The sequence below is a fragment of the Lathyrus oleraceus genome, chromosome 3 (genome assembly GCF_024323335.1).
Source record: "Lathyrus oleraceus cultivar Zhongwan6 chromosome 3, CAAS_Psat_ZW6_1.0, whole genome shotgun sequence".
Classification (NCBI taxonomy): domain Eukaryota; kingdom Viridiplantae; phylum Streptophyta; class Magnoliopsida; order Fabales; family Fabaceae; genus Lathyrus; species Lathyrus oleraceus.
The window spans coordinates 60,265,209-60,290,183 of NC_066581.1; the positions used below are offsets into that span (position 1 = coordinate 60,265,209).

The window sequence follows — 24,975 nt, forward strand, 5'->3', positions numbered from 1 at the left end:
ATGTTTTAATTACACTTTTGATATTCCTATTTCAAGAGATTTATAGAATTAGTTTCCATATTATAAATTCAAACTATTTTTTTCTCCCTCTAACATTTTCAAATGATATATTACTTATGATACATGAGATATTATCATATAGAATTATTTGTAGAAATTTAAAGATAAAAAATATAAATATATATGATATTAAAAAATAGATATGTCAACTTTTAATCCAAAAATGAGAGAAGAAGACCAATTTTTTTGTAATACTTTAGAGATAAAAAATATATGTTAAGCATTATTCAAAAATGGACAAATTATCAATTTGAAGTAAAAAAATGAGAAAAAGAATCAAAATTGTTTAAAATTTAAAATAGGGAGACTATATGAATGAGATAAAATAGGCAACCCAAAATTATAATCAAACCGAATATATATTAGTCAAATATACATATTTTATTGTTAGAACTATTTATTTTGTTTGAATTTATTTTTATATCTAAAGTATTTACTAAATATGCTTTAATTTAAAATATTAAAAAATATTTATTCTCTCCAACAAATCAATTATATTATATTTGTTCTTTTTATATAAATTCGAGGTTTTGCATAGACAGAATACGCATTCACTCTATTGAAATTGAAGCTATTCAAAATGACTAAGTTTTCTTTCATGCCAATTTTTGTCATTTTCTTTATTTTTTCAGGTATATAAATTTTGTTATTGTATTTCGTAGCACTTAATTATGTGGTAATGTTGATTTATTTTGTTAACATGATCAAAAACTTAATTATTATAGGAGTGTAATTATGCTTTTCTTATTCACAGTTGTAACAATGAGATGTCAAGCTGATCAAGTATGTACCACTCCCCGTGAAGGTGATTGTTTCCTTGCTGGATGTAGACAATGGTGCTCTCAAACTTATAATGGCAACGGACATTGCGAGGCCTATGGAAACCCTACTAGTCCTAAATATAAATGCATTTGTGTACATAAATGTTAAGTCTATAACAAATATATCACAAATGTTTCAATTATAAATGTAAGAGCGAATCAAAATAAATTCAATTTTCTTGCTACATGTTAGCTTTTCCTTCTCTGTTTTTATTTATATATTATTTGACACCAAAGTCTAGTTCCGATCGGCTAAAATCTAGTTCTCTCGATAAACACTTTACATCAAAGATATTCACAAGAACACTAACCGCAATAAGATTATCTAACTTAAAAGGTGTAGTTGTCTTTTACCTCATTTTCATCATTTGGTGCTAAAAATATTTATTTCCCAACCAACCATACATGCATGCAGTCTAATTTATGTTGGATTGTCATTATAAACTAATCAGAAAATACCATGGCACAAATCTACATGTTGGATTTGCATCTTACTTCGAGTAGCTTAGGATGTTCAGGTAATACCTAAATTGTCAAACTCTTCAAATGTACCTAAACTTAACCTTTCATACCTCTAACTCTATATTTTCCCGATTTGCTCATGATCAAAAATTTTAAAGAATTATTTTTGCGGCGACTTCAATAAATAAAAAATAAATTCCTGCGGATAAGGCATTGGCAATAAATTCCATAGGATTGCCTGCGGTTTTTATAGCGGAAACTACATTTTATATCAAGGGTATATAAATGAAATATGAGTAAAGTTAGGATGGTGGTTATTGAACCTTCGCTTTAATGCAAATTAGACCAAGGAATCTACCACGTGGAAAATAATTTCAGTTGGTATTTTATTGAAACAAAAGTTATATATAATTTATTAATATCTCTTTTGAGAATCTTTTTTTTATAAATCAAACATCATCTGCGCGCAACTGCAGAGACCTATCCTCGAATCAAATAGTATTATAAGGCGATAAACTTTTCCCTTAAGAGATTTAGCACCGCCCAAGGCTGAGTTCAAACTCAAGAACTTTGATTAAGCTAGAAGAAACCCTACCATCTAAACCAAATGCTCTTAGGTCGAACACACCATTTTGTTTGATTAAAATCTCTTTAATTATAAACATACTATTTTATAAATAAAAATATTTTTAATTATAAACACATTATTACATTGTAAATAAAAACACCACATCCCAACAATGAATTTGCTTAAAAAAGTAATATCTCTTTTTGACCTTAAACACCTAACAATAACAGTAAAGTATTCATAAATTTTTTACCGGTTCGATTCGGATGGTTCAATCGATTGAATTGGGATAATTCGACTCAGTTAACCCATTTAAAACCTTTATGAATTAATATTAGAGTAAAATTGAAAAAATCGGATTAACCAATCCAAAATCGTTCTAACAAAATAACATTAACCAAATTTGTAAAATCGTCTGATTCAAAAATATGCATCAAATTTCACATTTTTAATTTGAAAAAAGTTTAATATGTCAATATCAAAACTTAAAACATTCAAACATTCACACAAAAATTCCTTGTTTTTTCTACAAGCATACAAAATACTTTGTTATAGTTATTCTTTCAACCGCGCTTCACCATCATGACTCCGCCTCTTTCAAACATAGTCACACTGTCCAACTCAATATTGGTTGTCATTCAACTCAATATCGTTCGTCGTTGTCAACTTATGACTTGTTTATCGTCATTCAAATCAATTTTGCTTACTTTTATTCAATTAGGTATACGGTATTGTTTACTTTTAATAATTTATTTCTATTTTAATTAGATATTCTTAATTATTTTATTTTTATTTTAGGATTTATGTTCTATTATTTTAATTTTGGTTTGAATTGATTTAATTTAATTATTGAAATTTTTTAATTTGTTCAATTTTTTTTAAATGAAAGTTGAAATTAAGTGTACAACTAAGTTGTGTTATTATGTATACTATTGATATTGTTGTATTAAGTTTGTCATATATTTTGAAATATTTATTTTATTAAGTTGTGAAGCGTATGACATATCTATGAAATGTAATTTCATATTACTAATTTATTTAATCAACGGTTTAATAAACGGTTTGAATGTAGGTTTATCCAGTTTAACCAATTCAATGTCCAGTTTGATTTTTAAAATATTGGTAGTTTTACCAATATATTCTATTAGAATAATTAAATGTTTCAATTACACTTTTGATATTCCTATTTCAAGAGATTTATAGAATTAGTTTCCATATTATAAATTCAAACTGTTTTTTCTCCCTCTAACATTTTCAAATGATATATTACTTATGATACATGAGATATTATCATATAGAATTATTTGTAGAATTTTAAAGATAAAAAATATAAATTATATGATATTAAAAATAGATATGTCAACTTTTAATCCCAAAATGAGGAAGAAGACCAATTTTTTTGTAATACTTTAGAGATAAAAAATATATGTTAAGCATTATACAAAAATGGACAAATTATCAATTTGAAGTAAAAAAATGAGAAAAAGAATCAAAATTGTTTAAAATTTAAAATAGGGAGACTAGATGAATGAGATAAAATAGGCAACCCAAAATTATAATCAAACCGAATATATATTAGTCAAATATACATATTTTATTGTTAAAACTATTTATTTTGTTTGAATTTATTTTTATATCTAAAGTATTTACTAAATATGCTTTAATTTAAAATATTAAAAAATATTTATTCTCTCCAACAAATCAATTATATTATATTTGTTCTTTTTATATAAATTCGAGGTTTTGCATAGACAGAATACGCATTCACTCTATTGAAATTGAAGCTATTCAAAATGACTAAGTTTTCTTTCATGCCAATTTTTGTCATTTTCTTTATTTTTTCAGGTATATAAATTTTGTTATTGTATTTCGTAGCACTTAATTATGTGGTAATGTTGATTTATTTTGTTAACATGATCAAAAACTTAATTATTATAGGAGTGTAATTATGCTTTTCTTATTCACAGTTGTAACAATGAGATGTCAAGCTGATCAAGTATGTACCACTCCCCGTGAAGGTGATTGTTTCCTTGCTGGATGTAGACAATGGTGCTCTCAAACTTATAATGGCAACGGACATTGCGAGGCCTATGGAAACCCTACTAGTCCTAAATATAAATGCATTTGTGTACATAAATGTTAAGTCTATAACAAATATATCACAAATGTTTCAATTATAAATGTAAGAGCGAATCAAAATAAATTCAATTTTCTTGCTACATGTTAGCTTTTCCTTCTCTGTTTTTATTTATATATTATTTGACACCAAAGTCTAGTTCCGATCGGCTAAAATCTAGTTCTCTCGATAAACACTTTACATCAAAGATATTCACAAGAACACTAACCGCAATAAGATTATCTAACTTAAAAGGTGTAGTTGTCTTTTACCTCATTTTCATCATTTTGGTGCTAAAAATATTTATTTCCCAACCAACCATACATGCATGCAGTCTAATTTATGTTGGATTGTCATTATAAACTAATCAGAAAATACCATGGCACAAATCTACATGTTGGATTTGCATCTTACTTCGAGTAGCTTAGGATGTTCAGGTAATACCTAAATTGTCAAACTCTTCAAATGTACCTAAACTTAACCTTTCATACCTCTAACTCTATATTTTCCCGATTTGCTCATGATCAAAAATTTTTAAAGAATTATTTTTGCGGCGACTTCAATAAATAAAAAATAAATTCCTGCGGATAAGGCATTGGCAATAAATTCCATAGGATTGCCTGCGGTTTTTATAGCGGAAACTACATTTTATATCAAGGGTATATAAATGAAATATGAGTAAAGTTAGGATGGTGGTTATTGAACCTTCGCTTTAATGCAAATTAGACCAAGGAATCTACCACGTGGAAAATAATTTCAGTTGGTATTTTATTGAAACAAAAGTTATATATAATTTATTAATATCTCTTTTGAGAATCTTTTTTTATAAATCAAACATCATCTGCGCGCAACTGCAGAGACCTATCCTCGACTCAAATAGTATTATAAGGCGATAAACTTTTCCCTTAAGAGATTTAGCACCGCCCAAGGCTGAGTTCAAACTCAAGAACTTTGATTAAGCTAGAAGAAACCCTACCATCTAAACCAAATGCTCTTAGGTCGAACACACCATTTTGTTTGATTAAAATCTCTTTAATTATAAACATACTATTTTATAAATAAAAATATTTTTAATTATAAACACATTATTACATTGTAAATAAAAACACCACATCCCAACAATGAATTTGCTTAAAAAAGTAATATCTCTTTTTGACCTTAAACACCTAACAATAACAGTAAAGTATTCATAAATTTTTTACCGGTTCGATTCGGATGGTTCAATCGATTGAATTGGGATAATTCGACTCAGTTAACCCATTTAAAACCTTTATGAATTAATATTAGAGTAAAATTGAAAAAATCGGATTAACCATCCAAAATCGTTCTAACAAAATAACATTAACCAATTTGTAAAATCGTCTGATTCAAAAATATGCATCAAATTTCACATTTTTAATTTGAAAAAAGTTTAATATGTCAATATCAAAACTTAAAACATTCAAACATTCACACAAAAATTCCTTGTTTTTTCTACAAGCATACAAAATACTTTGTTATAGTTATTCTTTCAACCGCGCTTCACCATCATGACTCCGCCTCTTTCAAACATAGTCACACTGTCCAACTCAATATTGGTTGTCATTCAACTCAATATCGTTCGTCGTTGTCAACTTATGACTTGTTTATCGTCATTCAAATCAATTTTGCTTACTTTTATTCAATTAGGTATACGGTATTGTTTACTTTTAATAATTTTATTCTATTTTAATTAGATATTCTTAATTATTTTATTTTTATTTTAGGCTTTATGTTCTATTATTTTAATTTTGGTTTGAATTGATTTAATTTAATTTATTGAAATTATTTAATTTGTTCAAATTTTTTTTAAATGAAAGTTGAAATTAAGTGTACAACTAAGTTGTGTTATTATGTATACTATTGATATTGTTGTATTAAGTTTGTCATATATTTTGAAATATTTATTTTATTAAGTTGTGAAGCGTATGACATATCTATGAAATGTAATTTCATATTACTAATTTATTTAATCAACGGTTTAATAAACGGTTTGAATGTAGGTTTATCCAGTTTAACCAATTCAATGTCCAGTTTGATTTTTAAAATATTGGTAGTTTTACCAATATATTCTATTAGAATAATTAAATGTTTTAATTACACTTTTGATATTCCTATTTCAAGAGATTTATAGAATTAGTTTCCATATTATAAATTCAAACTATTTTTTTCTCCCTCTAACATTTTCAAATGATATATTACTTATGATACATGAGATATTATCATATAGAATTTTTGTAGAATTTTAAAGATAAAAAATATAAATTATATGATATTAAAAAATAGTTGTGTCAACTTTTAATCCAAAAAATGAGAGAAGAAGACCAATTTTTTTTGTAATACTTTAGAGATAAAAAATATATGTTAAGCATTATTCAAAAATGGACAAATTATCAATTTGAAGTAAAAAAAATGAGAAAAAGAATCAAAATTGTTTAAAATTTAAAATAGGGAGACTATATGAATGAGATAAAATAGGCAACCCAAAATTATAATCAAACCGAATATATATTAGTCAAATATACATATTTTATTGTTAGAACTATTTATTTTGTTTGAATTTATTTTTATATCTAAAGTATTTACTAAATATGCTTTAATTTAAAATATTAAAAAATATTTATTCTCTCCAACAAATCAATTATATTATATTTGTTCTTTTTATATAAATTCGAGGTTTTGCATAGACAGAATACGCATTCACTCTATTGAAATTGAAGCTATTCAAAATGACTAAGTTTTCTTTCATGCCAATTTTTGTCATTTTCTTTATTTTTTCAGGTATATAAATTTTGTTATTGTATTTCGTAGCACTTAATTATGTGGTAATGTTGATTTATTTTGTTAACATGATCAAAAACTTAATTATTATAGGAGTGTAATTATGCTTTTCTTATTCACAGTTGTAACAATGAGATGTCAAGCTGATCAAGTATGTACCACTCCCCGTGAAGGTGATTGTTTCCTTGCTGGATGTAGACAATGGTGCTCTCAAACTTATAATGGCAACGGACATTGCGAGGCCTATGGAAACCCTACTAGTCCTAAATATAAATGCATTTGTGTACATAAATGTTAAGTCTATAACAAATATATCACAAATGTTTCAATTATAAATGTAAGAGCGAATCAAAATAAATTCAATTTTCTTGCTACATGTTAGCTTTTCCTTCTCTGTTTTTATTTATATATTATTTGACACCAAAGTCTAGTTCCGATCGGCTAAAATCTAGTTCTCTCGATAAACACTTTACATCAAAGATATTCACAAGAACACTAACCGCAATAAGATTATCTAACTTAAAAGGTGTAGTTGCTTTTACCTCATTTTCATCATCTTGGTGCTAAAAATATTTATTTCCCAACCAACCATACATGCATGCAGTCTAATTTATGTTGGATTGTCATTATAAACTAATCAGAAAATACCATGGCACAAATCTACATGTTGGATTTGCATCTTACTTCGAGTAGCTTAGGATGTTCAGGTAATACCTAAATTGTCAAACTCTTCAAATGTACCTAAACTTAACCTTTCATACCTCTAACTCTATATTTTCCCGATTTGCTCATGATCAAAAATTTTTAAAGAATTATTTTTGCGGCGACTTCAATAAATAAAAAAAAAATTCCTGCGGATAAGGCATTGGCAATAAATTCCATAGGATTGCCTGCGGTTTTTATAGCGGAAACTACATTTTATATCAAGGGTATATAAATGAAATATGAGTAAAGTTAGGATGGTGGTTATTGAACCTTCGCTTTAATGCAAATTAGACCAAGGAATCTACCACGTGGAAAATAATTTCAGTTGGTATTTTATTGAAACAAAAGTTATATATAATTTATTAATATCTCTTTTGAGAATCTTTTTTTATAAATCAAACATCATTGCGCGCAACTGCAGAGACCTATCCTCGACTCAAATAGTATTATAAGGCGATAAACTTTTCCCTTAAGAGATTTAGCACCGCCCAAGGCTGAGTTCAAACTCAAGACCTTTGATTAAGCTAGAAGAAACCCTACCATCTAAACCAAATGCTCTTAGGTCGAACACACCATTTTGTTTGATTAAAATCTCTTTAATTATAAACATACTATTTTATAAATAAAAATATTTTAATTATAAACACATCATTACATTGTAAATAAAACATCACATCCCAACAATGAATTTGCTTAAAAATAATATCTCTTTTTGACCTTAAACACCTAACAATAACAGTAAAGTATTCATAAATTTTTTACCGGTTCGATTCGGATGGTTCAATCGATTGAATTGGGATAATTCGACTCAGTTAACCCATTTAAAACCTTTATGAATTAATATTAGAGTAAAATTGAAAAAATCGGATTAACCAATCCAAAATCGTTCTAACAAAATAACATTAACCAAATTTGTAAAATCGTCTGATTCAAAATATGCATCAAATTTCACATTTTTATTTGAAAAAAGTTTAATATGTCAATATCAAAACTTAAATCATTCAAACATTCACACAAAAATTCCTTGTTTTTTCTACAAGCATACAAAATACTTTGTTATAGTTATTCTTTCAACCGCGCTTCACCATCATGACTCCGCCTCTTTCAAACATAGTCACACTGTCCAACTCAATATTGGTTGTCATTCAACTCAATATCGTTCGTCGTTGTCAACTTATGACTTGTTTATCGTCATTCAAATCAATTTTGCTTACTTTTATTCAATTAGGTATACGGTATTGTTTACTTTTAATAATTTTATTCTATTTTAATTAGATATTCTTAATTATTTTATTTTTATTTTAGGATTTATGTTCTATTATTTAATTTTGGTTTGAATTGATTTAATTTAATTTGTTCAAATTATTTAATTGTTCAATTTTTTTTTAATGAAAGTTGAAATTAAGTGTACAACTAAGTTGTGTTATTATGTATACTATTGATATTGTTGTATTAAGTTTGTCATATATTTTGAAATATTTATTTTATTAAGTTGTGAAGCGTATGACATATCTATGAAATGTAATTTCATATTACTAATTTATTTAATCAACGGTTTAATAAACGGTTTGAATGTAGGTTTATCCAGTTTAACCAATTCAATGTCCAGTTTGATTTTTAAATATTGGTAGTTTTACCAATATATTCTATTAGAATAATTAAATGTTTTAATTACACTTTTGATATTCCTATTTCAAGAGATTTATAGAATTAGTTTCCATATTATAAATTCAAACTATTTTTTTTTCCCTCTAACATTTTCAAATGATATATTACTTATGATACATGAGATATTATCATATAGAATTTTGTAGAATTTTAAAGATAAAAAATATAAATTATATGATATTAAAAATATTGTGTCAACTTTTAATCCAAAAATGAGAGAAGAAGACCAATTTTTTTGTAATACTTTAGAGATAAAAAATATATGTTAAGCATTATTCAAAAATGGACAAATTATCAATTTGAAGTAAAAAAATGAGAAAAAGAATCAAAATTGTTTAAATTTAAAATAGGGAGACTATATGAATGAGATAAAATAGGCAACCCAAAATTATAATCAAACCGAATATATATTAGTCAAATATACATATTTTATTGTTAGAACTATTTATTTTGTTTGAATTTATTTTTATATCTAAAGTATTTACTAAATATGCTTTAATTTAAAATATAAAAAATATTTATTCTCTCCAACAAATCATTTATATTATATTTGTTCTTTTTATATAAATTCGAGGTTTTGCATAGACAGAATACGCATTCACTCTATTGAAATTGAAGCTATTCAAAATGACTAAGTTTTCTTTCATGCCAATTTTTGTCATTTTCTTTATTTTTTCAGGTATATAAATTTTGTTATTGTATTTCGTAGCACTTAATTATGTGGTAATGTTGATTTATTTTGTTAACATGATCAAAAACTTAATTATTATAGGAGTGTAATTATGCTTTTCTTATTCACAGTTGTAACAATGAGATGTCAAGCTGATCAAGTATGTACCACTCCCCGTGAAGGTGATTGTTTCCTTGCTGGATGTAGACAATGGTGCTCTCAAACTTATAATGGCAACGGACATTGCGAGGCCTATGGAAACCCTACTAGTCCTAAATATAAATGCATTTGTGTACATAAATGTTAAGTCTATAACAAATATATCACAAATGTTTCAATTATAAATGTAAGAGCGAATCAAAATAAATTCAATTTTCTTGCTACATGTTAGCTTTTCCTTCTCTGTTTTTATTTATATATTATTTGACACCAAAGTCTAGTTCCGATCGGCTAAAATCTAGTTCTCTCGATAAACACTTTACATCAAAGATATTCACAAGAACACTAACCGCAATAAGATTATCTAACTTAAAAGGTGTAGTTGTCTTTTACCTCATTTTCATCATCTTGGTGCTAAAAATATTTATTTCCCAACCAACCATACATGCATGCAGTCTAATTTATGTTGGATTGTCATTATAAACTAATCAGAAAATACCATGGCACAAATCTACATGTTGGATTTGCATCTTACTTCGAGTAGCTTAGGATGTTCAGGTAATACCTAAATTGTCAAACTCTTCAAATGTACCTAAACTTAACCTTTCATACCTCTAACTCTATATTTTCCCGATTTGCTCATGATCAAAAATTTTAAAGAATTATTTTTGCGGCGACTTCAATAAATAAAAAATAAATTCCTGCGGATAAGGCATTGGCAATAAATTCCATAGGATTGCCTGCGGTTTTTATAGCGGAAACTACATTTTATATCAAGGGTATATAAATGAAATATGAGTAAAGTTAGGATGGTGGTTATTGAACCTTCGCTTTAATGCAAATTAGACCAAGGAATCTACCACGTGGAAAATAATTTCAGTTGGTATTTTATTGAAACAAAAGTATATATAATTTATTAATATCTCTTTTGAGAATCTTTTTTTTATAAATCAAACATCATCTGCGCGCAACTGCAGAGACCTATCCTCGACTCAAATAGTATTATAAGGCGATAAACTTTTCCCTTAAGAGATTTAGCACCGCCCAAGGCTGAGTTCAAACTCAAGACCTTTGATTAAGCTAGAAGAAACCCTACCATCTAAACCAAATGCTCTTAGGTCGAACACACCATTTTGTTTGATTAAAATCTCTTTAATTATAAACATACTATTTTATAAATAAAAATATTTTTAATTATAAACACATCATTACATTGTAAATAAAAACATCACATCCCAACAATGAATTTGCTTAAAAAAATAATATCTCTTTTTGACCTTAAACACCTAACAATAACAGTAAAGTATTCATAAATTTTTTACCGGTTCGATTCGGATGGTTCAATCGATTGAATTGGGATAATTCGACTCAGTTAACCCATTTAAAACCTTTATGAATTAATATTAGAGTAAAATTGAAAAAATCGGATTAACCAATCCAAAATCGTTCTAACAAAATAACATTAACCAAATTTGTAAAATCGTCTGATTCAAAAATATGCATCAAATTTCACATTTTAATTTGAAAAAAGTTTAATATGTCAATATCAAAACTTAAAACATTCAAACATTCACACAAAAATTCCTTGTTTTTTCTACAAGCATACAAAATACTTTGTTATAGTTATTCTTTCAACCGCGCTTCACCATCATGACTCCGCCTCTTTCAAACATAGTCACACTGTCCAACTCAATATTGGTTGTCATTCAACTCAATATCGTTCGTCGTTGTCAACTTATGACTTGTTTATCGTCATTCAAATCAATTTTGCTTACTTTTATTCAATTAGGTATACGGTATTGTTTACTTTTAATAATTTTATTCTATTTTAATTAGATATTCTTAATTATTTTATTTTTATTTTAGGATTTATGTTCTATTATTTAATTTTGGTTTGAATTGATTTATTTAATTTATTGAAATTTTTTAATTTGTTCAATTTTTTTTAAATGAAAGTTGAAATTAAGTGTACAACTAAGTTGTGTTTTATGTATACTATTGATATTGTTGTATTAAGTTTGTCATATATTTTGAAATATTTATTTTATTAAGTTGTGAAGCGTATGACATATCTATGAAATGTAATTTCATATTACTAATTTATTTAATCAACGGTTTAATAAACGGTTTGAATGTAGGTTTATCCAGTTTAACCAATTCAATGTCCAGTTTGATTTTAAAATATTGGTAGTTTTACCAATATATTCTATTAGAATAATTAAATGTTTCAATTACACTTTTGATATTCCTATTTCAAGAGATTTATAGAATTAGTTTCCATATTATAAATTCAAACTGTTTTTTTCTCCCTCTAACAATTTCAAATGATATATTACTTATGATACATGAGATATTATCATATAGAATTATTTGTAGAATTTTAAAGATAAAAAAATAAATTATATGATATTAAAAAATAGATATGTCAACTTTTAATCCAAAATGAGAGAAGAAGACCAATTTTCTTTTGTAATACTTTAGAGATAAAAATATATGTTAAGCATTATTCAAAAATGGACAAATTATCAATTTGAAGTAAAAAAATGAGAAAAAGAATCAAAATTGTTTAAAATTTAAAATAGGGAGACTATATGAATGAGATAAAATAGGCAACCCAAAATTATAATCAAACCGAATATATATTAGTCAAATATACATATTTTATTGTTAAAACTATTTATTTTGTTTGAATTTATTTTTATATCTAAAGTATTTACTAAATATGCTTTAATTTAAATATTAAAAAATATTTATTCTCTCCAACAAATCAATTATATTATATTTGTTCTTTTTATATAAATTCGAGGTTTTGCATAGACAGAATACGCATTCACTCTATTGAAATTGAAGCTATTCAAAATGACTAAGTTTTCTTTCATGCCAATTTTTGTCATTTTCTTTATTTTTTCAGGTATATAAATTTTGTTATTGTATTTCGTAGCACTTAATTATGTGGTAATGTTGATTTATTTTGTTAACATGATCAAAAACTTAATTATTATAGGAGTGTAATTATGCTTTTCTTATTCACAGTTGTAACAATAATGGGATGAGATAATAATCTCAGTGAGTTCTCCTATCCTATGGGTCCACTCGGCCCTACAGGGTATTCTAATCGATATTCAACTCATATCCAACTCAAGTCAACAAGGGAACGAAGACTTGAGCGATGGGGAAAACTATCTCGCAATTGTATGGCAACATGCATCTGAGTTCTCATAACTCAACCACGATCATTATTCAGATCACGAAACATCAATTCCCGATCGGACTTACGTCTAAGCCAGACTCGGTTCATGCATGCTCGTATAATTCGATTTTCGCGGTGGATATCAGGTTCCCCTATGGGAATCTAACCCACTTTTAAGAACCATCACCCGTATGGGACTCTAACCCACCTAGGGTATCTTTCACCGTATGGGACTCTAACCCACATAGGTGTCCACCTTCACCCATGTCCGCCATGGTTGGGGCTCAAACCCAATTGAGGCTCGAATCATTGGTCCCACATCCCAATGCTTACTCATCTAAGCATACCACAAGAGATGTGTACCACCACAGAAAAACACACATTCTGAATACATGATCGGTTCCATAATCATGGTTCACGAACCATAACAAATTCATCAATCATAGGTGACTTCATTCACCATAATACACAAATAATATTATGGCATGTTCCATACAATGCGTCTCATTCTTAATCATGGCAACAATTCGTCCACGACCTCACATAAGCGTCGTACGAATGAATACAGTATTCTCGTACCTGTATCTCACATGTTCCATAACCTAGATTATCTTTCTAAGTTTATTAATCAAATTATTCTTCTAGCTTTCCTCACTCATCTTTGTAAGGTTTTTAATCATGTTATTTCACCTTCCACATAACAACAATATTTAATTTTTATCATAATAAAATTCATGGCATTTATAAATCACATAATATTTTATAACATGGAACAATAATGATAGCCCTTTACGTTATCTTTCTAACGCATCCGGCCGTGTCCAAAACGGAGTTACACCACTCAATTAATTCATTAATCTATCTTAATCAAGATTTAGATTAATATTTATTTATTGCATAAGTATTCAACAACAACCTCTCTAGCCTAGTGGTAAGGCTTGTACAGTTGTACGAACCCCACTGATGACAAATTTTGTACAGACAGAAATTAAATTCTATTTCTGTGTTAACCGGTTAACACTGTAAAAAGAGGAAAAATTCCAATTTTCCATTAATTCTAAGTAACATCTTTCCTTCAATGCTAAAACTATCTAAGAACTCACCTAGTAGAAGAAGATGAAGTTGGTGATGATAAAGATGAGGTGATGGTGTTGATGAACATGATCTTCTTCCTTCCTCTTCTTCCTCTTTCTCTTTTCTTCTTTCTTTCTCCTTCTCTTTTCCTCTTTCTTTCTCTTTCTCTTCTTTTCCCTTTTCTGATAACTCTCTTCTTCTATTTTCATCCTTTCTTCTTTTCTTTCTTTCTAACCACACAAAATACATATATATATATATTTATAATATCAAGTAGTAATACAAAATATCCCCATTGATATTTTGTCTTCCAGTACCAATTGACCAATTATTAATGTTACCAAAAATATCCTCTCTTGTACTTATTAATATTGGTCTATCTCTTTATTAATAATTAATCCCTTCAGAGTTCACTGGTTACTCTATCGGTCCCAATTGACAACATTTAGAGCACAAAGGAGCTCTAATTGTTACAACTAACAAAAGATATAGTACACAGGTACTCAATTGATCTCAACTGACAACCAATTGAGCATTTAAGGGAATATGGGATATTACATTCTCCCCCCCTTAAATTGAAATTCGCCCCCGAATTTCCTTTACTCAACAAACGAACAATCCTTGTATCAACATCCTAGACCAACACTTGGCTTCTCTTCGATTCCAAGTCTCTGACATACTCATTCTTCTAACTTGTCTTTGCTATCAAATTTCCTTCTTTCATGAACTCTCGAAACTTCTTGATTTCCATCACAATCTCATTCTGATATTGGATTATCATTTAAACTTGCTTCCACTTAATTCATCTGATATACCGCTCTACCTCAGTTGGTCACTTTCCTCTCAGAATCCATGACTTCCCTTCCTTCCATTGAGTTACACCAAACATAATTACGACATCTTATCTCCACTTGGTTAATCAATACTCATTAATTCTTCATAAGAAAATTTAGTGATTCCTTAACCACACACAATATTGACTACTCTGCTCTTGTTATTCCTTCAACAAATGTGACAAACTTGTAATCCATCTACCAATAATCTTATAAACTTCACCTGGAATAATGCTACATGCTGCAAGCCTCTACTCCAATCGTTTCCCTTCTCTCTTTTCTTTTCCCTTTTCTGATAACTCTCTTCTTCTATTTTTATCCTTTCTTCTTTTCTTTCTTTCTAACCACACAAAATACATATATATATATATTTATAATATCAAGTAGTAATACAAAATATCCCCATTGATATTTTGTCTTCCAGTACCAATTGACCAATTATTAATGTTACCAAAAATATCCTCTCTTGTACTTATTAATATTGGTCTATCTCTTTATTAATAATTAATCCCTTCAGAGTTCACTGGTTACTCTATTGGTCCCAATTGACAACATTTAGAGCACAAAGGAGCTCTAGTTGTTACAACTAACAAAAGATATAGTACACAGGTACTCAATTGATCTCAAATGACAACAAATTGAGCATTTAAGGGATAATGGGATATTACAGTTTAATAAACGGTTTGAATGTAGGTTTATCCAGTTTAACCAATTCAATGTCCAGTTTGATTTTTAAAATATTGGTAGTTTTACCAATATATTCTATTCGAATAATTAAATGTTTCAATTACACTTTTGATATTCCTATTTCAAGAGATTTATAGAATTAGTTTCCATATTATAAATTCAAACTGTTTTTTCTCCCTCTAACATTTTCAAATGATATATCACTTATGATACATGAGATATTATCATATAGAATTATTTGTAGAATTTTAAAGATAAAAAATATAAATTATATGATATTAAAAAATAGATGTGTCAACTTTTAATCCAAAAATGAGAGAAGAAGACCCAATTTTTTTTTGTAATACTTTAGAGATAAAAAATATATGTTAAGCATTATTCAAAAATGGACAAATTATCAATTTGAAGTAAAAAAAATGAGAAAAAGAATCAAAATTGTTTAAAATTTAAAATAGGGAGACTATATGAATGAGATAAAATAGGCAACCCAAAATTATAATCAAACCAAATATATATTAGTCAAATATACATATTTTATTGTTAGAACTATTTATTTTGTTTGAATTTATTTTTATATCTAAAGTATTTACTAAATATGCTTTAATTTAAAATATTAAAAAATATTTATTCTCTCCAACAAATCAATTATATTATATTTGTTCTTTTTATATAAATTCGAGGTTTTGCATAGACAGAATACGCATTCACTCTATTGAAATTGAAGCTATTCAAAATGACTAAGTTTTCTTTCATGCCAATTTTTGTCATTTTCTTTATTTTTTCAGGTATATAAATTTTGTTATTGTATTTTGTAGCACTTAATTATGTGGTAATGTTGATTTATTTTGTTAACATGATCAAAAACTTAATTATTATAGGAGTGTAATTATGCTTTTCTTATTCACAATTGTAACAATGAGATGTCAAGCTGATCAAGTATGTACCACTCCCCGTGAAGGTGATTGTTTCCTTGTTGGATGTAGACAATGGTGCTCTCAAACTTATAATGGCAACGGACATTGCGAGGCCTATGGAAACCCTACTAGTCCTAAATATAAATGCATTTGTGTACATAAATGTTAAGTCTATAACAAATATATCACAAATGTTTCAATTATAAATGTAAGAGCGAATCAAAATAAATTCAATTTTCTTGCTACATGTTAGCTTTTCCTTCTCTGTTTTTATTTATATATTATTTGACACCAAAGTCTAGTACCGATCGGCTAAAATCTAGTTCTCTCGATAAACACTTTACATCAAAGATATTCACAAGAACACTAACCGCAATAAGATTATCTAACTTAAAAGGTGTAGTTGCCTTTTACCTCATTTTCATCATCTTGGTGCTAAAAATATTTATTTCCCAACCAACCATACATGCATGCATTCTAATTTATGTTGGATTGTCATTATAAACTAATCAAAAAATACCATGGCACAAATCTACATGTTGGATTTGCATCTTACTTCGAGTAGCTTAGGATGTTCAGGTAATACCTAAACTGTCAAACTCTTCAAATGTACCTAAACTTAACCTTTCATACCTCTAACTCTATATTTTCCCGATTTGCTCATGATCAAAATTTTTTAAAGAATTATTTTTGCGGCGACTTCAATAAATAAAAAATAAATTCCTGCGGATAAGGCATTAGCAACAAATTCCATAGGATTGCCTGCGGTTTTTATAGCGGAAACTACATTTTATATCAAGGGTATATAAATGAAATATGAGTAAAGTTAGGATGGTGGTTATTGAACCTTCGCTTTAATGCAAATTAGACCAAGGAGTCTACCACGTGGAAAATAATGTCAGTTGGTATTTTATTGAAACAAAAGTTATATATAATTTATTAATATCTCTTTTGAGAATATTTTTTTTATAAATCAAACATCATCTGCGCGCAATTGCAGAGGCCTATCCTCGACTCAAATAGTATTATAAGGCGATAAACTTTTCCCTTAAGAGATTTAGCACCGCCCAAGGCTGAGTTCAAACTCAAAACCTTTGATTAAGCTAGAAGAAACCCTACCATCTAAACCAAATGCTCTTAGGTCGAACACACCATTTTGTTTGATTAAAATCTCTTTAATTATAAACATACTATTTTATAAATAAAACTATTTTTAATTATAAACACATTATTACTTTGTAAATAAAAACATCACATCCCAACAATGAATTTGCTTGAAAAAAACAATATCTCTTGTTGACCTTCAGCACCTAACAATAACAGTAAAGTATTCATAAATTGTTTACCGGTTCCATTCGGATGGTTCAATCGATTGAATTGGGATAATTCGACTCAGTTAACCCATTTAAAACCTTTATGAATTAATATTAGAGTAAAATTGAAAAAATCGAATTAACCCATCCAAAATCGTTCTAACCAGATAACATTAACCAATTTTGTAAAATCGTCTGATTCAAAAATATGCATCAAATTTCACATTTTTAATTTGAAAAAAAGATTAATATGTCAATATCAAAACTTAATACATTCAAACATTCACACAAAAATTCCTTGTTTTTTCTACAAGCATACAAAATACTTTGTTATAGTTATTCTTTCAACCGCGCTTCACCATCATGACTCCGCCTCTTTCAAACATAGTCACACTGTCCAACTCAATATATGTTGTCATTCAACTCAATATTGTTCGTCGTTGTCAACTTATGACTTGTTTATCGTCATTCAAATCAATTTTGCTTACTTTTATTCAATTAGGTATACAGTATTATTTACTTTTAATAATTTTATTCTATTTTAATTAGATATTCTTAATTATTTTATATTTATTTTAGGATTTATGTTCTATTATTTTAATTGTGGTTTGAATTGATTTGATTTAATTTGTTCAATTTTTTTTTAAATGAAAGTTGAAATTAAGTGTACAACTAAGTTGTGTTATTATTTATACTATTGATATTGTTGTATTAAGTTTGTCATATATTTTGAAATATTTATTTAATTAAGTTGTGAAGCGTATGACATATCTATGAAATGTAATTTCATATTACTAATTTATTTAATCAACGGTTTAATAAACGGTTTGAATGTAGGTTTATCCAGTTTAACCAATTCAATGTCCAGTTTGATTTTTAAATTATTGGTAGTTTTACCAATATATTCTATTCGAATAATTAAATGTTTCAATTACACTTTTGATATTCCTATTTCAAGAGATTTATAGAATTAGTTTCCATATTATAAATTCAAACTGTTTTTTCTCCCTCTAACATTTTCAAATGATATATCACTTATGATACATGAGATATTATCATATAGAATTATTTGTAGAATTTTAAAGATAAAAAATATAAATTATATGATATTAAAAAATAGATGTGTCAACTTTTAATCCAAAAATGAGAGAAGAAGACCAATTTTTTTTTTGTAATACTTTAGAGATAAAAAATATATGTTAAGCATTATTCAAAAATGGACAAATTATCAATTTGAAGTAAAAAAAATGAGAAAAAGAATCAAAATTGTTTAAAATTTAAAATAGGGAGACTATATGAATGAGATAAAATAGGCAACCCAAAATTATAATCAAACCAAATATATATTAGTCAAATATACATATTTTATTGTTAAAACTATTTATTTTGTTTGAATTTATTTTTATATCTAAAGTATTTACTAAATATGCTTTAATTTAAAATATTAAAAAATATTTATTCTCTCCAACAAATCAATTATATTATATTTTCTTTTTATATAAATTCGAGGTTTTGCATAGACAGAATACGCATTCACTCTATTGAAATTGAAGCTATTCAAAATGACTAAGTTTTCTTTCATGCCAATTTTTGTCATTTTCTTTATTTTTTCAGGTATATAAATTTTGTTATTGTATTTCGTAGCACATAAATATGTGGTAATGTTGATTTATTTTCTTAACATGATCAAAAACTTAATTATTATAGGAGTGTAATTATGCTTTTCTTATTCACAGTTGTAACAATGAGATGTCAAGCTGATCAAGTATGTACCACTCCCCATGAAGGTGATTGTTTCCTTGCTGGATGTAGACAATGGTGCTCTCAAACTTATAATGGCAACGGACATTGCGAGGCCTATGGAAACCCTACTAGTCCTAAATATAAATGCATTTGTGTACATAAATGTTAAGTCTATAACAAATATATCACAAATGTTTCAATTTTAAATGTAAGAGCGAATCAAAATAAATTCAATTTTCTTGCTACATGTTAGCTTTTCCTTCTCTGTTTATATTTATATATTATTTGACACCAAAGTCTAGTTCCGATCGGCTAAAATCTAGTTCTCTCGATAAACACTTTACATCAAAGATATTCACAAGAACACTAACCGCAATAAGATTATCTAACTTAAAAGGTGTAGTTGTCTTTTACCTCATTTTCATCATTTTGGTGCTAAAAATATTTATTTCCCAACCAACCATACATGCATGCAGTCTAATATGTGTTGGATTGTCATTATAAACTAATCAGAAAATACCATGGCACAAATCTACATGTTGGATTTGCATCTTACTTCGAGTAGCTTAGGATGTTCAGGTAATACCTAAATTGTCAAACTCTTAAAATGTCCTTAAACTTAACCTTTCATACCTCTAACTCTATATTTTCCCGATTTCCTCATGATCAAAATTTTTTAAAGAATTATTTTTGCGGCGACTTCAATAAATAAAAAATAAATTCCTGCGGATAAGGCATTGGCAACAAATTCCATAGGATTGCCTGCGGTTTTTATAGCGGAAACTACATTTTATATCAAGGGTATATAAATGAAATATAAGTAAAGTTAGGATGGTGGTTATTGAACCTTCGCTTTAATGCAAATTAGACCAAGGAATCAACCACATGGAAAATAATTTCAGTTGGTATTTTATTGAAACAAAAGTTATATATAATTTATTAATATCTCTTTTGAGAATATTTTTTTATAAATCAAACATCATCTGCGCGCAACTGCAGAGACCTATCCTCGACTCAAATAGTATTATAAGGCGATAAACTTTTCCCTTAAGAGATTTAGCACCGCCCAAGGCTGAGTTCAAACACAAGACCTTTGATTAAGCTAGAAGAAACTGTACCATCTAAACCAAATGCTCTTAGGTCGAACACACCATTTTGTTTGATTAAAATCTCTTTAATTATAAACATACTATTTTATAAATAAAAATATTTTTAATTATAAACACATTATTACTTTGTAAATAAAAACATCAAATCCCAACAATGAATTTGCTTGAAAAAAACAATATCTCTTTTTGACCTTAAACACCTAACAATAACAGTAAATTATTCATAAATTTTTTACCGGTTCGAATCGGATGGTTCAATCGATTGAATTGGGATAATTCGACTCAGTTAACCCATTTAAAACCTTTATGAATTAATATTAGAGTAAAATTGAAAAAATCGGATTAACCCATCCAAAATCGTTCTAACCAAATAATATTAACCAATTTTGTAAAATCGTCTGATTCAAAAATATGCATCAAATTTCACATTTTTAATTTGAAAAATAGTTTAATATGTCAATATCAAAACTTAAAACATTCAAACATTGACACAAAAATTCCTTGTTTTTTCTACAAGCATACAAAATACTTTGTTATAGTTATTCTTTCAACCGCGCTTGACCATCATGACTCCGCCTCTTTCAAACATAGTCACACTGTCCAACTCAATATTGGTTGTCATTCAACTCAATATTGTTCGTCGTTGTCAACTTATCACCTGTTTATCGTCATTCAAATCAATTTTGCTTACTTTTATTCAATTAGGTATACGGTATTGTTTACTTTTAATAAATTTATTCTATTTTAATTAGATATTCTTAATTATTTTATTTTTATTTTAGGATTTATGTTCTATTATTTTAATTTTGGTTTGAATTGATTTAATTTAATTTATTGAAATTATTTAATTTGTTCAAATTTTTTTTAAATGAAAGTTGAAATTAAGTGTACAACTAAGTTGTGTTATTATGTATACTATTGATATTGTTGTATTAAGTTTGTCATATATTTTGAAATATTTATTTTATTAGGTTGTGAAGCGTATGACATATCTATGAAATGTAATTTCATATTACTAATTTATTTAATCAACGGTTTGAATGTAGGTTTATCCAGTTTAACCAATTCAATGTCCAGTTTGATTTTTAAAATATTGGTAGTTTTACCAATATATTCTATTAGAATAATTAAATGTTTCAATTACACTTTTGATATTCCTATTTCAAGAGATTTATAGAATTAGTTTCCATATTATAAATTGAAACTGTTTTTTCTACCTCTAACATTTTCAAATGATATATTACATATGATACATGAGATATTATCATATAGAATTATTTGTAGAATTTTAAAGATAAAAATATAAATTATAGGATATTAAAAAATAGATATGTCAACTTGTAATCCAAAAATGAGGGAAGAAGACCAATTTTTTTTTGTAATACTTTAGAGATAAAAAATATATCTTAAGCATTATCCAAAAATGGACAAATTATCAATTTGAAGTAAAAAAAATGAGAAAAAGAATCAAAATTGTTTAAAATTTAAAATAGGGAGACTATATGAATGAGATAAAATAGGCAACCCAAAATTATAATCAAACCAAATATATATTAGTCAAATATACATATTTTATTGTTAAAACTATTTATTTTGTTTGAATTTATTTTTATATCTAAAGTATTTACTAAATATGCTTTATTTAAAATATTAAAAAAATTTATTCTCTCCAACAAATCAATTATATTATATTTGTTCTTTTTATATAAATTTGAGGTTTTGCATAGACAGAATACGCATTCACTCTATTGAAATTGAAGCTATTCAAAATGACTAAGTTTTCTTTCATGCCAATTTTTGTCATTTTCTTTATTTTTTCAGGTATATAAATTTTGTTATTGTATTTCGTAGCACTTAAATATGTGGTAATGTTGATTTATTTTCCTAACATGATCAAAAACTTAATTATTATAGGAGTGTAATTATGCTTTTCTTATTCACAGTTGTAACAATGAGATGTCAAGCTGATCAAGTATGTACCACTCCCCGTGAAGGTGATTGTTTCCTTGCTGGATGTAGACAATGGTGCTCTCAAACTTATAATGGCAACGGACATTGCGAGGCCTATGGAAACCCTTCTAGTCCTAAATATAAATGCATTTGTGTACATAAATGTTAAGTCTATAACAAATATATCACAAATGTTTCAATTTTAAATGTAAGAGCGAATCAAAATAAATTCAATTTTCTTGCTACATGTTAGCTTTTCCTTCTCTGTTTTTATTTATATATTATTTGACACCAAAGTCTAGTTCCGATCGGCTAAAATCTAGTTCTCTCGATAAACACTTTACATCAAAGATATTCACAAGAACACTAACCGCAATAAGATTATCTAACTTAAAAGGTGTAGTTGTCTTTTACCTCATTTTCATCATTTTGGTGCTAAAAATATTTATTTCCCAACCAACCATACATGCATGCAGTCTAATATATGTTGGATTGTCATTATAAACTAATCAGAAAATACCATGGCACAAATCTACATGTTGGATTTGCATCTTACTTCGAGTAGCTTAGGATGTTCAGGTAATACCTAAATTGGCAAACTCTTCAAATGTACCTAAACTTAACCTTTCATACCTCTAACTCTATATTTTCCCGATTTGCTCATGATCAAAAATTTTTAAAGAATTATTTTTGCGGCGACTTCAATAAATAAAAAATAAATTCCTGCGGATAAGGCATTGGCAATAAATTCCATAGGATTGCCTGCGGTTTTTATAGCGGAAACTACATTTTATATCAAGGGTATATAAATGAAATATGAGTAAAGTTAGGATGGTGGTTATTGAACCTTCGCTTTAATGCAAATTAGACCAAGGAATCTACCACGTGGAAAATAATTTCAGTTGGTATTTTATTGAAACAAAAGTTATATATAATTTATTAATATCTCTTTTGAGAATCTTTTTTTTATAAATCAAACATCATTTGCGCGCAACTGCAGAGACCTATCCTCGACTCAAATAGTATTATAAGGCGATAAACTTTTCCCTTAAGAGATTTAGCACCGCCCAAGGCTGAGTTCAAACTCAAGACCTTTGATTAAGCTAGAAGAAACCGTACCATCTAAACCAAATGCTCTTAGGTCGAACACACCATTTTGTTTGATTAAAATCTCTTTAATTATAAACATACTATTTTATAAATAAAAATATTTTTAATTATAAACACATTATTACTTTGTAAATAAAAACATCACATCCCAACAATGAATTTGCTTGAAAAAAACAATATCTCTTTTTGACCTTAAACACCTAACAATAACAGTAAATTATTCATAAATTTTTTACCGGTTCGATTCGGATGGTTCAATCGATTGAATTGGGATAATTCGACTCAGTTAACCCATTTAAAACCTTTATGAATTAATATTAGAGTAAAATTGAAAAAATCGGATTAACCCATCCAAAATCGTTCTAACCAAATAATATTAACCAATTTTGTAAAATCGTCTAATTCAAAAATATGCATCAAATTTCACATTTTTAATTGAAAAATAGTTTAATACGTCAATATCAAAACTTAAAACATTCAAACATTCACACAAAAATTCCTTGTTTTTTCTACAAGCATACAAAATACTTTGTTATAGTTATTCTTTCAACCGCGCTTGACCATCATGACTCCGCCTCTTTCAAACATAGTCACACTGTCCAACTCAATATTGCTTGTCATTCAACTCAATATTGTTCGTCGTTGTCAACTTATCACCTGTTTATCGTCATTCAAATCAATTTTGCTTACTTTTATTCAATTAGGTATACGGTATTGTTTACTTTTAATAAATTTATTCTATTTTAATTAGATATTCTTAATTATTTTATTTTTATTTTAGGATTTATGTTCTATTATTTTAATTTTGGTTTGAATTGATTTAATTTAATTTATTGAAATTATTTAATTTGTTCAAATTTTTTTTAAATGAAAGTTGAAATTAAGTGTACAACTAAGTTGTGTTTTTATGTATACTATTGATATTGTTGTATTAAGTTTGTCATATATTTTGAAATATTTATTTTATTAAGTTGTGAAGTGTATGACATATCTATGAAATGTAATTTCATATTACTAATTTATT

The 24,975-nt window shown here is 27.1% G+C and overlaps 3 long non-coding RNA genes across 11 annotated transcripts; all 3 read left to right on the forward strand.

Annotated features, from left to right (window-relative positions):
• Nucleotides 1–546: 546 nt before the first annotated feature.
• On the forward strand, nucleotides 547–1,068 carry LOC127132534 (uncharacterized). The gene is made up of 2 exons (XR_007806758.1): nucleotides 547–692; nucleotides 815–1,068. It is a non-coding gene; the product is annotated as an uncharacterized LOC127132534 (long non-coding RNA).
• A 2,542-nt stretch (nucleotides 1,069–3,610) lies between these two features.
• On the forward strand, nucleotides 3,611–4,132 carry LOC127132533 (uncharacterized). Its single transcript, XR_007806757.1, has 2 exons — nucleotides 3,611–3,756; nucleotides 3,879–4,132. It is a non-coding gene; the product is annotated as an uncharacterized LOC127132533 (long non-coding RNA).
• Nucleotides 4,133–6,680: 2,548 nt separating this feature from the next.
• LOC127132532 (uncharacterized) lies at nucleotides 6,681–23,088 on the forward strand. Of its 9 annotated transcripts, none has more exons than XR_007806748.1 (2): nucleotides 6,681–6,826; nucleotides 22,835–23,088. It is a non-coding gene; the product is annotated as an uncharacterized LOC127132532 (long non-coding RNA). The 9 variants fall into 9 exon arrangements; XR_007806750.1 differs by lacking the exon at nucleotides 22,835–23,088 and adding an exon at nucleotides 10,001–10,254; XR_007806749.1 differs by lacking the exon at nucleotides 22,835–23,088 and adding an exon at nucleotides 6,949–7,202.
• The last annotated feature ends 1,887 nt before the right edge of the window (nucleotides 23,089–24,975 follow it).